Genomic DNA, 18,501 nt, shown 5'->3' with positions numbered 1-18,501 from the left:
AGAATTTGTTGTGGGCCTGTGGCCACTTAAACATGTAAATATTTGTTATGAAGTTTATGGCATGATGTTAAAAGGTTTAGTGTAATTTGGTGAGAAGAATGTTAATATTTGTTTAGCTTGGGCTAATTTTTAGAATGTCACTCTTCTACTTCATCAAAAATTATTAGTCTCATTAATGCTTTGTCTAAGAAGCTCTGGTTAGGATTTCCGCATTAATGATTACACTAATCTAGTGAGCTCTCACTCAACTTCATTGCAATATTTTAATAGTGAATTAAAGATAATGAGTTGATTTTGAACTAGTCATCCAATTGAGAGTTGATTATGAGATTAAAATATTAGTAAAACTTGAGCATAAGCTTGAGCTTATTATTGGGTTGATGGTCGAGCTCATCTTAGCTTTGACTTGTTCTCACTAAACTTGTTCATATCCTTAAATAAGGTTTAACAAATGCTTGTTGTAAAATGAGTTTGTTTAATTAGCTTGTTTTTATCAAAATACATAGAGAAATTAGAACAAATTCTAAGGATTAGACTTGATTTAGTTTTTAACGAATTTACTTTGAGCTAACAAATATCTTTGAAAGTTGGACAAGTTCATTTGGTGAATTGAGGGAATAAGTTTGATGAATTCAAGTAATCCTACGGATGAGTACTTAGGACTAGCATTGGGGACTTTAAGCTAGTTAGTGAGTTCATTATTTATTTTGGCGGCTTAATCTTAATGGCAAATTAGTCCTATTTATCTATAAATATTTATTGAGCATACTTCATTGAGATTGGTGAAACTTAGTTAACCCATCCTAGGCAATATTAAGATCCCATTTGGCATTGTTTATTGGCATTCAGTTTCTTAAAGTTCTAAATCTTGGATCCAAATTATCTATATATGACACTGAATTTTACTAAAAAAGTAATATTCTAGGCAAGAACTAGAGGATTGAGAGATATGAATGCTCAAAGTATGCTAAAACCTTAAAGTATGTTATGTTTTATTTATAGGAGGTTTAACGGGCTATAAGAAAGAGCACAAAAACTGTAAAAAGTATAATTTTATTTTAACCCATTATGATATGGTTGGTAGGCATCCATATGGATTTCTATTGCTAACATGGCCCTCTATTACAGAGTGAGTTTTCATGGGTAAATATATTGGGTGAGTTTTCCAAGTGTAGTAATTAGGATGAGTCTATGTGGGTAGTTCCTATAGATGTGGTGACGATTCCTTAAATGTAGCATATGGAACTTTACGTGTAAAGGACGAGTTTTCTTGGGTGATGGTTACCATGAATGGAGGATTAAACTAGCATAAGGGTAGTAATCATTAATACCTTGATGTGTGTGCACTTCTTGTAGCTTGATTAGAGGATGTTAGAAGTAGCCTAATAGCTTAGATTATGACCAGTGACCTCTGAAGACCAACTTTTGTTGAGATATTTATTTCTTGAGGGTTAGGGTAAATCTGTTCTAGTTCCTTGGTGCACGTGTCTGAAATGACTTCATCTTATCGATTGGGATGAGTCACACCCTACTAGCAACTGCCTTTAGTGAGCAATGTGGCTATTATGATTGAGTTTTTTTATTAGAATATACTAGATACCTATAAAATACTTATATGGTTCGGTGCGAGTATAAAATTTAAAATTCGGAAGAAAATATATTAGAAAACGATATAATTTTATTGTGGTGAAACTCATCTTTTAATATTATTTTAAGTCGCTTCTTAGAATAATACCTTTTTTTAATGAGATTTAGCTTTAATTTCTAAATTAATCAACTAATTAATTTTTTTGCTTATATGTTAATTTTGGTGTAGCACCTACATGAAGAATTTGATCCAATACCAAGATGCATACTAAGAGAGCCACTTTAAAAATAAATGAACCTATTATGCAGATCTAGATGAATACTAATTAAGAAATTTCATGTTATTTTTTTCTTGTTCTAAAAATTTTCATTTTATTTATTATTGTACTTATATTGTAGTTAATTTTGAGTGCACTATTGTGGACTTGAGTTTACCTATTTGATTATGTGTGACTATGAATGAGTGTGAGAGGAGAGCAACTGAGTGTGTGAGTGTTTTTATCGCGCCCCAAGATCTAATGGAATAATTAAATCCTAAACCTAATTATCAAAACCACAAAACAATACATATAAGAGTTGTCTAGTTAACTAAAAATAATAAATAGAAAGAGCACTCATCTAGATTCTCATTCCAAAATAAATCACGTGCAAATATTTCAAAGTAAATTGTTTCCTTACATCAAAAATATAAGAACCAGGTTACAAATTATCTTAATTGTATAACTTCTAATGTATCTTCTTCTACTGACCTCAACATTGCTATGCAATTTCCATTTCCTAAAATATTATAAACTAATAGAATAAGTATTCATAAACTCAGCAAGCAAACTCAAAGCCTATTACAAAAATCAATGCCACATTTGTAATGTACAAAAATAGTTTAGAATGATATAACTTTATATGAATAAAAATATAATTTTTTTAATTTAGGAACATATAAGAATTTACTTTTCAGTATTTATAACTTAAACTTGAATACTATAAATCCCTATATGTACTTTCATATGCTGTCACCTAGGTGTCAAAATATACTAACTAATAACACATAACGGTCAAAATATACTAACTAATAACACATAACACTTTCTTTGAATGACACATTGGAGTATACATATATAGGAACAACCAAGCGTGCTTTTTAATAAAACATTCTTTATATTTAAACTCATTTTTATTTAAAAGAATATTCCTTGTACTGAACTTATTATATTTAACAAAATTTACAACATATAAATTGTGATATGCATGTCTTGATGTTTGCTTGTAATTGAACATTTACTTATGCCTCCCACAGTCAACCTTCACTTGGTGAAGGAGATCATCCAAAATCTCCTTATAACTCCACTTCTACTTATGATTCACCTGAACCTTTCACACATACATAAAGAAGATGGGGTCAAAAATAACCTCCCACATCTGTACGTGTTTGTTGACCTCAATTTTAATTAAGGTTATTTAAACTCTAAATCCTTAAAACTCTATTTCAATCCTAATACCACATTGTTATAGTCTTATGTCTTCATCACATATATAGTAGGGACACAGCCCTATGTTCTTTACCTTGGTCTATCAAACCTTATCTTTCCTAACATTCTGCTTTGGATCTAATAACTAGTCTAGATGACCTAAGACAGAGATCCTTAAACTAAACTTAAACACCTCTGAACTAGTTTAAACCATAAATCATGCCATGGTTTGCCTAACAACCAAGGTAAAAACCCTAATATATATTATACTTGCTTATTAGACTACACCATGCATGAATCTAGCTTATTGACTTCAAACTATGTCCAAACTTTCACCATAGGTGATTCATACACTAAACTTATCAACCATAGCTCTCTAAGCTATGGTTGACCTAGTCAACTTACTTGAGCTTGATCAAACTAGACTAATAGGCTTGTATTTGACCAATTGTTCCCACTTTATAAAATGACCGTAAGTCATTTTCAACTTTATTAGCCACTCCCCAGCATTAATTTATGCTCATTAATGGCATAAAACACCTATAGAGATGTTGACCAAGGTCCCTAAGTAATCACAACCACTTGTTTGGTCCTTGGTAGATAGAATAGGGCAAATTACCAATACCACCTCGATACTTGCCTATCCTCAGGACGTCATAATTCAGCAGATCGAGCAACTAGAAACTCATTTGGACAATCTTATCCAACAACAACAATAGCAGCATGAGCAAGACATGCGATGATCTGGAGAAAAGTTCTCCTAAATTGAAGATCATTTCACCTCCATCTATAAATACTTTCAACAACCATAACCACCACCACCTAATTTGGATCTGTCTTATTTCTAGTGTTCATTTGTTATATTTTACTATTTTCATTTATTGTCTTATTAACTTTATTTTTTGTTCCTCCTCTTTTTAATGATGAGAAAAGGGGTAGAAAATATTTGTTTGGTTGTATATTTCAGTTTAATATAATAATGTATTTGTTTTACTTTTTTTTTTTATGTTATCTTTTGTTTCTTTTTGCCCTTCATTAAAAAAAGTGCAACCCTAATTTTTTAAATATATTATCTAGTGAGAGGGGAGCTTAGGAGAAATAAAAAATTTATATTGCTTATTAACCAATTTGATTTGTCATTATAAAAAAAAGGGGAGATTGTTGCAATCCAAGATCCCTATTCTATGATTTTGATGATAAGAAATATTATTGATTGAATTATTACTTTTCTCATTGAATATTTTAGACATTTCTTTTGTCTGTAAAAACTAACATTGCAGGTAAGACATACATTGCTTAAGGCTATTAAAAGCTCAAGAATGGGTAGAATATGAGTGTCAAGTAAACAAAATCTATAATTTTTTTTCTTCTATTTCTTAGGTATGATCGTATTAGAGTGTAATGCATTTGAATAAATATGAATACACACACAGGGTAAATGAGAAAAATTTTAAAGTTAAAAGTTTTTGTATTAATCGTATTGTACGACTTATAATTATACTGGTTGATCAATATAGAAAGAATGCGCTTAATGCCTAATTGAATAATTAGTTTTTGTAAATTAATCATACTATATTATTTGGATCATACTGTATGATTCATTTCGATCTGTAAACCTTAGCAGTTGGATAAATTAAGATATTTAAATTCTGGATTTTAAACTAATTGTATTGTACTATCTTATTTATACTATAAAAAAATTTAAAGTCTTACTTAAATTAACCCCTGTAATTAGTTACTCAAATCATGGCTTAATTAATAATAGTAGATCATATTGTATAATATTGATCGTACAGTACAAATAATAGAGACTAAATTTGGTCATCTCAAAGATCATACAAAATGAAATCATACTTTTCAAACTAATCGTACTGTAAGATATTCATATAATATTGGATGACCTACTTGAAATCAACTAACCATATTATACAATGATAGTTGCATTGGACAACTGTAACGCCCCAAGATCTAACTTGGAAAGAATTTCAAGCAATCCATCAACAATTTACCAGAGCTATCTATAACTTCAATCAAACAGTCTAGCAAAAATTTATAATATTTATAACATCAATGTACAAGTCGATTCATACCTCAAAAGATCATATACAATACTCAGGAACTACACTATGACCATAAACACATGAACTGAAATCTATCATGTCCTGAGTACAAAAGAATCACTATAACCAAAAAGAACAAAAACCTGGAGATTCCTGATCAACCTCAATCTCCAGCTCTCTTGCCCTGACCTGAAAATATTAACCACATATAATGAGCTTCAAGAAGCCCAGCATGTCACCTAATACCTACAACTGAAATCAAAGCACGATGCTGGAAACAATATGCATGTCAGTCAATCAAATCCATAACAGTCTATTGCACATGATCAATGAATCTATGCAAATACGGAAATCAAATCAGTTGTCAATGCAGCGGTAGAAGAATCAATAAACAGCATGAAATCAGTTGATCAGTCAAATCAATCGTATCAAATCGAATCAATCAAAACAATACTATCTAGTCAATAAAATCGATCGGTACGAAATCATAAAATCAACACAATAAAGCCCAGTCTATACTGAATCAAATGCAGCAGTTCAATACAATGTAGAAGCAATAGTATCAATCAATATCAATGAATCCATAATATCCATAACCATAGCATCAATGAATCAATCACAGTATCCATATCCATACAGTATCTATAACAGTAGCAATGCGCAGTGACAGAATATAAATATCAATGAAATCGTATGATAACAGTAAATCCGTAAATCCGTCAGTAAATCCAAATCAATAAAGCAATAAATCCATCACGAGTCAATGCCATACACATGCATTTCAATATAATAGTCTTACTGAACAAGTACGATCACTGGCTATCAATAATCCATAGTGCTGTTGCAGAAATCCATAGTGCTGTTGTAGATATTCATATGTTGGTTCAATAAGAGTCGTCACTCTGTGCCCGTCGGCTGCCTGTCGGCATATCAATCTCCTTATGACTTCCAATAGTTATATCAATGATCAATAGTTTAAAGGAAAGCCCGTCGGCCCACCATCCTGTAAAGGTCAAGTTAATCTCCAACCAACGGTTCAACCAGGTTCCACTTGTCTTTCAGTATCAATAATCAGATAGTCACATTCGTATGCATATCAATTCTAATCATCAATTTCAAAAAATCAGAAATCGTACGAAAATCCAGCGGCATAACAGTAGTATACGGAATCTACACAAAAATTCCTAAAAATCATAATTGACCAAATTAATACAGAACATGCACGACAACATTATAAGACTTTTATTCTACTGAAGCAACATCAATCAACATCCTGATATTTATCTATTCGATCAAAATCGCACAGAACCCAAAATAACCAGTAGAATCGTTACAGAAAATACTCAAAACGTGTAGAAAAATCATCTCAATAACATATCAAAAGTTGTGCGGTGAAAGTTTCGTCAATACAAAATACGGCATGTTTTTTGGTAACGAAAACACAAATCTGTGCACAAAACGACTAAAACTCAACATCTTTGAAAATAGAAATAGGATTTGGAGTCCTTACCACGAGATAAACACTTTTACCAATAGCGGCGTCGGACGAAAAGCGCTCCGCGGCCTCTGGAAACCAGCTTTTCCTTTGCTTTCCTTCTCTTTCTCTCTCCTCAGATATTTTATTTTATAAAAATGATTTTCTCTCTCATCAAATCGAGCTGATTTCCTTTTAAAACAAGTCTGATCGGCCCGGCCGATTTCAACATCTTCCAGGATGATGTGAACAAAATTCAATCGTCTAGGACGATATCTCAGGATGATAATTAATTTCTTGGATGATTTGCTCTCTGACTTGTGCCATGCTCTGATCGTCCCAGGATGATCCAAAATCGGCCTTGACAATCCTACTCCAGAAAATCAGCTGTATTCACTGCACTGATCATCCTGGACGATCTCAATATCGTCCCGGACGATCCTGGGAGGAAAATCAGATCCAGAAAGGAAAAATTAAAGGAACGAGCTCTCACAATCTCCCCACCTTAGAAAATGTCGTCCCGACATTTCCCTAAGGATCCAGAGCAAAACGAGACAAAACAAATCCAATCAAATCCAAATAAAAATCAAAACTCGTCAGAATCCATACAGTCATTCAATGCATTCAATCACATGTCATTCAATCTGTATGCAAAATGATGCACTTACAGCTACTCATTCTATCCAACTCTCAATCCAGTCCTATAACTCTGGTAACAATTCATTCTTCCAATAACCTGGCTCTGATACCAATTTGTAATGCCCCAAGATCTAACTTGGAAAGAATTTCAAGCAATCCATCAACAATTTACCAGAGCTATCTGTAACTTCAATCAAACAGTCTAGCAAAAATATATAACATTTATAACATCAATGTACAAGTCGATTCATACCTCAAAAGATCATATACAATACTCAGGAACTACACTATGACCACAAACACATGAACTAAAATCTATCCTGCCCTGAGTACAAAAGAATCACTATAACCAAAAAGAACAAAAACCTAGAGATTCCTGATCAACCTCAATCTCCTGCTCCCTTGCCCTGACCTGAAAATATTAACCACATATAATGAGCTTCAAGAAGCCCAGCAGGTCACCTAATACATACAACTGAAATCAAAGCACGATACTGGAAATAATATGCATGTTAGTCAATCAAATCTATAACAGTCTATTGCACATGATCAATGAATCTATGCAAATACAGAAATCAAATCAATAGTTAATGCAGCGGTAGAAGAATTAATAAACAGTAGGAAATCAGTCGATCAGTCAAATCAATCGTATCAAATCGAATCAATCAAAACAATACTGTCTGGTCAATTAAATTGATCGGTATGAAATCATAAAATCAACATAATAAAGCCTAGTCTATACTGAATCAAATGCAGCAGTTCAATACAATGTAGAAGCAATAGTATCAATCAATATCAATGAATCCATAATATTCATAACCATAGCATCAATGAATCAATCACAGTATCCATATCCATACAGTATCTATAACAGTAGCAATCCGCAGTGACAGAATATAAATATCAATGAAATCGTACGATAACAGTAAATCCGTAAATCTGTCAGTAAATCCAAATCAATAAAGCAATAAATCCATCACGAGTCAATGCCATACACATGCATTTCAATACAATAGTCTTACATAACAAGTACGATCACTGGCTATCAATAATCCATAGTGCTGTTGTAGATATTCATACGTTGGTTCAATAAGAGTAGTCACTCTGTGCCCGTCGGCTACCCGTCGGCATATCAATCTCCTTATGACTCCCAATCGTTATATCAATGATCAATAGTTTAAAGGAAAGCCCGTCGTCCCACCATCCTGTACAGGTCAAGTCAATCTCCAACTAACGGTTCAACCAGGTTCCACTTGTCTTTCAGTATTAATAATCAGATAGTCACATTCGTATGCATATCAATTCAAATCATCAATTTCAGAAAATCGGAAATCGTACGAAAATCCAGCGGCATAACGGCAGTATACGGAATCTACACAAAAATTCCTAAAAATCACAATTTACCAAATTAATACAGAATGTGCACGACAATATTATAAGACTTCTATTCTACTGAAGCAACATCAATCAACATCCTGATATTTATCTATTCAATCAAAATCGCATAGAACTCAAAATAACCGGTAGAATCATTACAGAAAATACTCAAAACGTGTAGAAAAATCATATCAATAACATATCAAAAGTTGTGCGGTGAAAGTTTCGTCCATACAAAATACGGCGTGTTTTTCGGTAACGAAAACACAAATCTGTGCACAAAACGACCAAAACTCAACATCTTTGAAAACAGAAATAGGATTCGGAGTCCTTACCACGAGATAAACACTTTTCCCAACAGCGGCGTCGGACGAAAAGCGCTCCGCGGCCTCCGAAAACCAGCTTTTCCTTTGCTTTCCTTCTCTTTCTCTCTCCTCAGATATTTTGTTTTATAAAAATGATTTTCTCTTGTATCAAATCGAGCTGATTTCCTTTTAAAACAAGTCTGATCGGCCCGGCCAATCGCCACATCGTCCAGGACGATGTGAAAAAAATTCAATCGTCTAGGATGATAATTAATTTCTTGGACAATTTGCTCTCTGACTTGTGCCATGCTTTGATCGTCCCAGGACGATCCAAAATCGGCCCGGACGATCCTACTCCAGAAAATCAGTTGTATTCACTGCACTGATCGTCTTGGACGATCTCAATATCGTCCCGGACGATCCTGGGAGGAAAATCAGATCCAGAAAAGAAAAATCAAAGGAACGAGCTCTCATAACAACTTACATAGATGATTTCTAATCATCCCGGGAATTGTTATGTATGAATAAAAAGAAAGTTAACATATCATACTAGATGATCATTGGATCATACTATACGATGTATTTAAAAAAGTTGAATGGTTTATCTAAACAACTGTTTACATTATACTTGATGGGCATAGTTTTTGAACTGGTTGTATTATATAAACTCAAATCGTACTATATAAATAGTGATGACCAACTTGAATTTTTAGGGTTTTTTGAAGCCCAATACTTAAGCAATGTTTTGAAAATCTCTTAGAAAATAATGAATAGAGGATTGTGTGACTACTGAAGGTACTCTAAAAGAGAAGCTTTAAAAAAAATCCAGTTTCAAAGGAAGGAGAAGGTGAGGTTGAGCAAGAGGGAGGAGTATAAGGGGATCATATGGTTTCTCCAGGCTAGCTACACCCTTGCTCCTCATATAGCCTTGGTGAGTTCTTGAAGGCTTTCTTGGGAGAGAAGCTTCTTGATCAAGACATTGAGGAACTCTTCCTTCTCTAAGAGGGATAAAAAGGATTTGAGGTTTTCTGCATGTGAAAGAATTCTATTTTTCTGCCATCTCTATGATGGAGAAAAAGGATTCGGGGTTCTCTGACTTCTCTAAGAGGGAGAAAAAAGATTCAATGTTTGTTGTCGTTGCCGGGGGTGGTGAGATAGCTTCCAACACTTCGTCGCATTAGATTTGGTGAAAGTGTGTTTATAAAGGCTTCTCCATCTTATTATGGGAGCGAAAAGAGAGTCAATTTTTGTTAGTGCAATTCCCATAGTAGAGGACTCTAGGAAGTGGATGTAAGTCAAGATTAACCGAACCACTTTAAAATCATGGCGTGTTCTTTCTAATTTTTACTTTCTATATTTTACTTTTCTGCAATTTATTTCATGTTAAATACTTTGTTAAAAATTGGTGGTTGATGTTAGATTGAGTTGATTTAATTATTCTCACTATTGTTATAATTGTTGTTAAGCTTATTAGCTTCTGTATAGGGTGATCAAGTTGTTCATTTTAAGTTTTGAAAAATCACAAAAAATAGTATTCATATCTAGGATATTTTAAAAAACCAATTTACACCCCCCACCCTCTTAGTGTGCCTCGAGCTAGTTCATTGAGATCTCACAATCTCCTCGAAATTTCAAAGTTGCATTATGATAAAGGCAATATATATCTATTCAGATGTGTGTGGATATCAGACATCCCTGATGGAAGGGTCAAAGCAGTGTGTCTTATTAGTATTCTGGCTATACATTAATAGTGTCAATTGAATGGAGGCCTGATGATGGTCAGGTTGTAAGAGATGCTTCAATGTGTAGCAGAAAAGAGGTCAATAGAATCTGTCAGGGATATTTGACCTTTTTGAAGTTATTTGTTGCTTGATAACATTAACTCTATAGATGATGCCGATGTAATTTACTTTCATAAAGATTGTGTATTTTTTGAATCATGAATTTATGATTTGAATGACATCCTCCTATGATGTTTGACCTATCTGAGATTATTTGTCAGAGCATTGCTCGATGATATTAACTTATGTAGAAGATGTCAAATCGAATCTCCCTAGGATCGATTATGCCTTGATTGGAAGGGAAAAATGGCGCATCTATCCTGAATTAATGGTGAAGAATAATATATCTTTAGACTATTACTGTCTTTCAGAAGTCGAGATTAAAACCTTGTCCAAGGAGTCCAATTAGGGACTATATAAATCTTGCAATTTATTGGAAGCATCCTTGTATTTGTAAGAAGCTTTATAAAAAATAGTTTTCCAAGATATCGCCTTGGATGTTGGAATTAAGATCCGTCGTAATGTGCGACGGAAATAAGTCGTTAAGTTTAAATACGCCGGCGCAAGTTCGGTCGGTAATATGCGCCGGTATGTTTCCGCCGTAACGTGCAATGGAACCAGTTCAGAGCTCGTTTTACCGACTCCTTTACCGGCGCATGAGACTCCAGAAGATTTCCGTTGTATTATGCGCCGGCAAATGCATCGTAATTTTTCCGTCGCAAGATTTACGGATATTCCGCCATTACCTGAGCCGTTCGTACCGGCACAAAAATTTTCGCCGGAAAACCTGACGGTACTCGCGTGTTTTCTCGTAGTGGAAGCGTTGGAGTAATTTTCTTGATGAGAGCTACAGTCAAGGTTGCCCCCCAATCCACATTTTATTCCCATAAAATTGATACAATAATAGTTGATGTTAGGACGTTGATTTGAATGACCTTTTGAGGTTGAAGAAAATATAACCCTCTCAATCAAGAACCACATTCCATAAAAGGAACCAAATTGTTGCATCCTGGAATATTTAGGCGGTAGGAAAATATAAAGTTTAATGTCTTAACTTTGTATGAAGATCAAATAAATAATCACATAAAAGAGAGGGTGTATCATTGGAAACCCTGAAAATGGAAAAACCACATGACCTGATCTAGTTTGAATGAATCCACTAGTATTGAAGTCTATTATAAATGAGGTTCTTCTTGGGGGATGGCCTTGGATCGATTTGATATATAAAGCATTACATGGTGGGCATTAAAAGAATGATATTTGACATGCTTGTTTGGTCGGCAGGACCATAATTGACGGGAAACGAAGGTCAAAAAGACCATTATTCAGCGATGGAGGTCGATGTTGACCTCATTTTTGTATGAGGTCACTTGGATCGATCCTGACCCCAAATCAATTCAATCTCCAAACCAATCTAAACTCTAGGATTCTCCTAGATCCAGACCTTAGGATCTACCTAGATCTTAGAAATCTAAATAAAATTTCAATGCTAAAAAGCCAAGTCCTAAAAGCATTTTTCAGTGAATTTTCAAACACTTCAAAACCTAATGAAATGATCTCCGATTCAGAGTTTGTCAGTTTCATACTAATGGGACATGTCTCTGGAGGCAACCCTCCAAATTTGAGCCCATTCTGAGGTCTCTAACCCCAAAAACTAAATCAAAATCCAAAGACTGTAAAACCTTCAAATATTTATGGCCTATGCCACTGGATCTGTCACATAGAAGATTCTGACCTTAGAGCCTTCACCAAAGCCTCTAGTCACTTCCAGACCATTAATCCAAACCTATTGAACAATAAACTGCATTTTTCTGAACTCATTTCAGCCCCTAGTTGTCATGAGTCCAAAATGACCAAAATACCCCTATGGGGTTCAAATAGGCATTTCAAACCAAATGAACTCCGAATTGTTTGGAACCACTTCCAACAATTTTCAAATATCAAAATAAAACTTTTGAGCCTGGGCCCACCCCATGGGTCAACCTGGTTGACCCAGTCAACGTAGGTTGACCTAATGGGCCCTTAAGAGTTTAAATGAGCCATTTCAACCCATTCAACCATTTTAAATCATTTAAGCTCTTAAACACATTCCAATTCATGATTCAACTACATTCAAATTTATGAGGGGTTAAATCACATTGAATTTGACTTGGTCAAACCACCAAGTGTGGTCAAACTTCTATGTTTTGGTCCTATCACCACACTTACCCTATCAAGCCTATCTCAAGCTTTCAATCCAATCACATGTCATGGCTCAAATACATCCAAGCTCAATATGAGCTAGGTCATAGCTATGATTGTGTAGATCAAGTCAACCCACATTGTTTTGGTCAAATCTACTCCAAACTCCCATACCAAACTCAAATCTCAATCCCTTCATTTGGCCTTTGCTCTAAATCAACCTAACTAGCTCTTGAGGTCATTTGGCTGCCACCTCAACAGTCAACATGGTCAGTTGACCAGTCAACACATGGTCAACAAACCCTTAAGTAGCCAAATCTCTTGGCTTAAGCTACTCCAACTCATTTGAACTCCCTATAACCCATCACTTCAGCTCCTGAACTTCTCCTCAGGCCACATCAGCTGCCACATAGAAGAGAGACAAGTCAATTTGTCAAATCAAGGGATTAGAGTGGTCAAAACTACTCAAACCACCACTTAAACTTAATCTACACTTCCCTAACCATATCCAGCTGTAAGGACCTTCTCTAGAACCTTCCTTAAGCTCAATCCAGCCCTTGGATTCAAATCTAACAGCCCTCAAGGCTCCATGTGTCCAAGTGGGGACCAAAAGGGCTTTACACATAGGATGTCCTTTCCATGTCTTTGGCTGCTGCTCCCACCAACTCCCTGGATAGAAGGCACTCATCTGGAGGCTCATCCAGTAGATCCCAGCCCTCCATTCAATCTGGAAGGGATTGAATAGGGCAAAAGGCTCAAGGGAGCCTCATTCTAACACCTACCCTATCTCTCCATACTCAGCCTCTCCAGAGGAGCTTATTGCTCCTTCAGGCTTTAAACAATCCCCATACATCACCCAGGCCAGATTCCGGCATTTGGAGGCTGCCGCCGGCGAGTTGCTGGACAAACCGAAGGCTAGCCACGTCTAGGTCTTCTCCAGCTCAATCCGTAGCTCCTCCGGCCATAGGATCTTCTACAAAAAGGAGCGTGGACAGTCTACAAATGCAACAAGTCCATAAACGGTCCAACCCGTCCATTAAATCAAGGTAAATCTTGAACCCTAGGCCATAACACTTAGCATTAAATAACCTTTTATTCAACACTTTTAAAATTAATCAAACACATCCCCATGAACTCTGTTCATTAAATCAAGCTATATTTAAATTTTCAAGCGTTTTGGTTAACCAGATCGAGAGAAAGAGCCATAAAACGCCCTCTAGGGCATTTCCTCGGTTTGGCTCAGGCCTACAGCTCCTGGACCGTTGATCGCTCGATCAACGATCCAGATCGAGCCGTTCTGTGGACTACTGAGCCACACATCCCATTCGGTTGATCAAACTCCGGTTCAGCTCGATCACGGCCGCTGGTTTAGAACCACGGGATCCTCTCTCTGCCGTTTGATTTTCATCCGTTGAGATCAAACCGCGGGGCTGATATCCACCGTCGGATGGAACCTGAAGAGGATCGAACGGCTACCGTTTGTGCTGACCTGGATAAGTGGCTACCGCGTGGACCTGCCGCATTGTAATCAACAGCCAATCATTGGATGCGCACTGCTTGCCCAGTGACCGTATGCCACGTGTCTCACCCGCCGCCAGAGCTATTATTAAGTTAAAATTTAATTGTTAATTAGTTTTAGATAGGAGAAGCTTTAAAAATTAATTAAAAATTATTTATAAATCCAAAAAATTAATTTTAAAATATCAAAATTCTCAGAATTTCAAAACCTTTCAAATAAAATTGAAATTACTTTGAAATATTTAATATATTTTAAATAATTTTAAAATACTAAAACTTATATTTTTATGTATAAGTTTATATATATAAATATATATTTTTTTTAAATTATTTTGAAATTATATATATATTTAAATTTCTAATTTTGAGAGGTCCCTTGAAATTTTAAATGTAGATTGAGTATGTTTGGATAGAAATCATGAGGTGTGATTAGTGCATAGTTGTGCTTTAACTATTCACTAATCAAGATTTAAGTTAAATTAATCATGCTAGTTCTTGCATGTTTAGGTAATGCACACACCATTTAGATTTAGGCTTTCCTAGATCTAGGATTTGTTTGGTGTGATTACATGCTATCTATGTTAGTCCAAAGGGTTAGTGAGAACAATTGATTCAAACATATAACTTAGTGACATTAAGGACAATAATTAAGGATCTATTTGTAGAAAATTTAGAATATTTCTAATAATTAGGATTCACTTCCTCTTGAGTTGAAACTTTGAACACTTAAACTTAGTGACACTCTAAGCCCTTAGAAAAATCTTCACTGGTTTTAGAAGTCATTAAGACCCCTAATTAATTTTCCTAAGTTTAAGCCTTAATTAAGCCTTAAAACCTTCCAGAAAATGTAATAAATCATATTTAAACTCAAAAATTATTTATAACCCCTCTAACTGACCAGAATTGAATCCTTAATCAATGAAAATTAAAACCCGTTTGAATTGACAGCAAATTAAACCTTAATTTAATTTTAGGTAAAAAATCAATATTTAATTAAAATAATTAATTAATAATAATTAAAAATCCCAAAAATTTCTCAAACACTTGGAAATCTCTTCTTAGGTCATCCATGACCTTTGGAGCTAATAATTTCAAGGAGTTGGGACTTCATTTGGAGCAAAATCACAAAAAGCACCACTAATTGAGCATTTTTTTTAAATTCCAATAATTACACAAACTTCAAACCTTCATAACTAATTCAAGAAAAATCCAAATCACCCAAACTCACTTGCATTCAACTCCTAATAATTTCTAATATTTATTAAAAATATTAAAATTCCAGAAAGGTATTAAATTCAAAAAGTCAACAAATCGGTCAACTCTAGGTCAAAACTAGTTCAAAACTTCAAACCTTCGTAATAAAATGTATAAAAATCCGATTTCAGCGTACTTACTGTCTAACTGATCTTATTGAGGTCTAGTATTTTAATAAAATGCTAACTTCCCAGAAAATACTCTTAATCAAAATGTAACCCCTTAATTAAATGATTAAAATAATTTGAAAAATTCCAAATTTTGGTTTTTAATTCTAAACTCCAGAAAATGCTAGTTTAATGTTTAAAACACTCAACAAATCTTTTAAAACACAACAACCATCCTAAAGATGAAGTTTATTGGCTAGACTACTCCGGGCTGCGGGGCTAAGTGTCCTAAGGAGGCTGGTTCCTCGAGCCTTGTGGCACAATGCCACGAATGGATTGTAAGGGGTGTTAAACATTAAAATAGATTAATTATTAATTATTTAACCTTTTTAAAATCTCTAATTCAATTACATTAATTTGGTTTATCGGCTGGACTACTCTGGGCTGCGGGGCTAAGTGTCCTAAGGAGGCTGGTTCCTCGAGCCTGATGGCACAACGCCACGAATCAGTTAATGGCAAACTTAAATTAATCAAACTTTAAAAATCAGCAATTAAACACTTTTGATTAAAATTTATTAACTTTTGAACCTTAACCAAATTAAAACACATAATTATACCGGGTACCACTAGGTAACCCAGGCCTACGAGGCTGTTTACTCAGCCCCAAAAAAGGTGAAATAAACTTCTCGGCCTCAGTGTGAAACAAAGGTGGTATCCAACAAATAATTAAATAAATCTTAAAATTAACCTTAAGCCATTAATACTTGAATTTAAACTTAAATCCCTTAAGCCTTTCAACCAATCGAACCTTAAGCAACTTCAATCTAATGATCCTACATAGGACATATCAAAACCACACGACCTACCTCACACACTATAGATGGTTTGCTAGGACAACCAACTCTAGTTTTAGGCTAGGCCGATGTTTACTTTTCCGCTATGTGCCAGGATTTTCGAGCTTTTTCTGCATGCTGTTTGCTAGTATAGAATTGTTGTGTTTGTTTACTTACTTCATGTACTCTGTGATTGATTGTGCGTTAGATTTACCCCTAGGTTATGGATGAATTATATTTATGCAATCTTATGCAGGTGGCCATGCTCATATAAGGAGCTGAAATTAAAGGGGGGCAATTAATAAAAAAAATATATACTCTTTGCACAGGTACCTACCGCGCTTAAGACCCCCTTTAAATAAAAGAGCATGGCCAAGTGTGCCTCAAATAATGCATTTCAATTTTCAAATAATAAATGCCTGTGATTGAATATACAACTGTTGATTATTAAGATAACCCTGCAGGATCGAGTCTAGATTTTTCTATTCTAAATTAATGTAAATTTGATTGATTAAGGTTGTAATTATTTGAAATGATTTGAGATTGGGATATGAATATCCAATTTGGACTCCAAAGAGGTGAAGACATCCCTAAAGGGGAGAGTCTTCTTCCATTTGGAAGTCAAATTAGGATACTTTTTAATTATCCAAAGAGGAAAGATAACACCCCGATCAGGGGAGAGTTTCTTTTCATTTGGATATCTGGAACCGACGAATCAAGATGTTTGTGAGAAGACAAAGAAATGGACAACGAGAAGAATCCTAAATCTCAAAGTCATTTGATTTAGGATTAGAAATCTGGGTTGTAGTCAGTGGTGCCCGGCCACTTTACTTTTCTACAATTCTGAATGTAATAATAAGTGGCACTTGCCATATGGACTTTCAATTTGAGCATTTAATTTGATTGAATTATTTAATTGATTGTGCAATAGAACTACCTATTTTTCTAGTCTTTTTACCTGCATGCCAATTTTGATTTGACCTGGAATTCGATCGTAGGCTCTTAAAGACTTAATAAAATTTTTCTAATTAAATCAAATTAAAAACTTTAAGCTCACATAGAAACTCTAATGATTTGAGAAGTAAGCCTGGGACCGCCTGAAGTTTTCATTTCATAGCATTCATTAAAATTCAAACTTTTAATCGAGTCAATTAGCATGCATCATATTAGTAACTAATTTTAAAAACTTTAAATCTTTAATTACATTAGCTTAAGCATCATACCCAACATAAGTCTGAGGGGTCAATTAAGGATCTACTCTAGATGTCGGCCCCGTTCTAAAAAAAAAAACTTTTCCTAAATAATGTCTCTATCACTCAACATTAAAAGACCGGACTCATATTTTAAAATCGTTTAGGTGGTTTAGCTGGCTCCCCAATCCAGGCCGGGGTAAGACCAAACTTGCACTGCATTAGTTAGGTCCGGGGTACTAATTTCGAGTGCCCAATTTAGACTTAGGTTCTGAGGCTGGCTCGGGACATAAGACATCAACTTTCGGGAATTGAATCCCAAATTTCTAATAAAATTGACCATTAAACTAAAAATTCCTTTCAATCAAATTTAAGTCTAATACTTAGGATAGACTGAGGTGTTTCTGAAGTAATTCAGAATCTCAAAACACCTCTTACTTTTCTTCCTCGGACTCCGAAAATAAGTCTTCAATTTTGATCCAATCCCACTTGAAATTCCTACCATTTTCGTCCTTTGATATCAAACTTTGAAAATCTTAAAAATAAAATTTACACCGCTATTTTAATCGAGAGTTTTCGTAGGAAATTTTAGTTTCCTACGATGTAATTAACTACGAGGGCTTGCGCTCGTAGGAGATTTAGAAACCCAGAACTTATTTTCAAAATCAATAATTTTTCAAAACCTCTAATTAATTTTCTTTGGAAAAATCAAACCCGACGATCATTATC

This window comes from Dendrobium catenatum, unplaced genomic scaffold (assembly GCF_001605985.2).
Source record: "Dendrobium catenatum unplaced genomic scaffold, ASM160598v2 fragScaff_scaffold_948, whole genome shotgun sequence".
Lineage (NCBI taxonomy): Eukaryota > Viridiplantae > Streptophyta > Magnoliopsida > Asparagales > Orchidaceae > Dendrobium > Dendrobium catenatum.
This window is presented reverse-complemented; position numbering follows the sequence as displayed.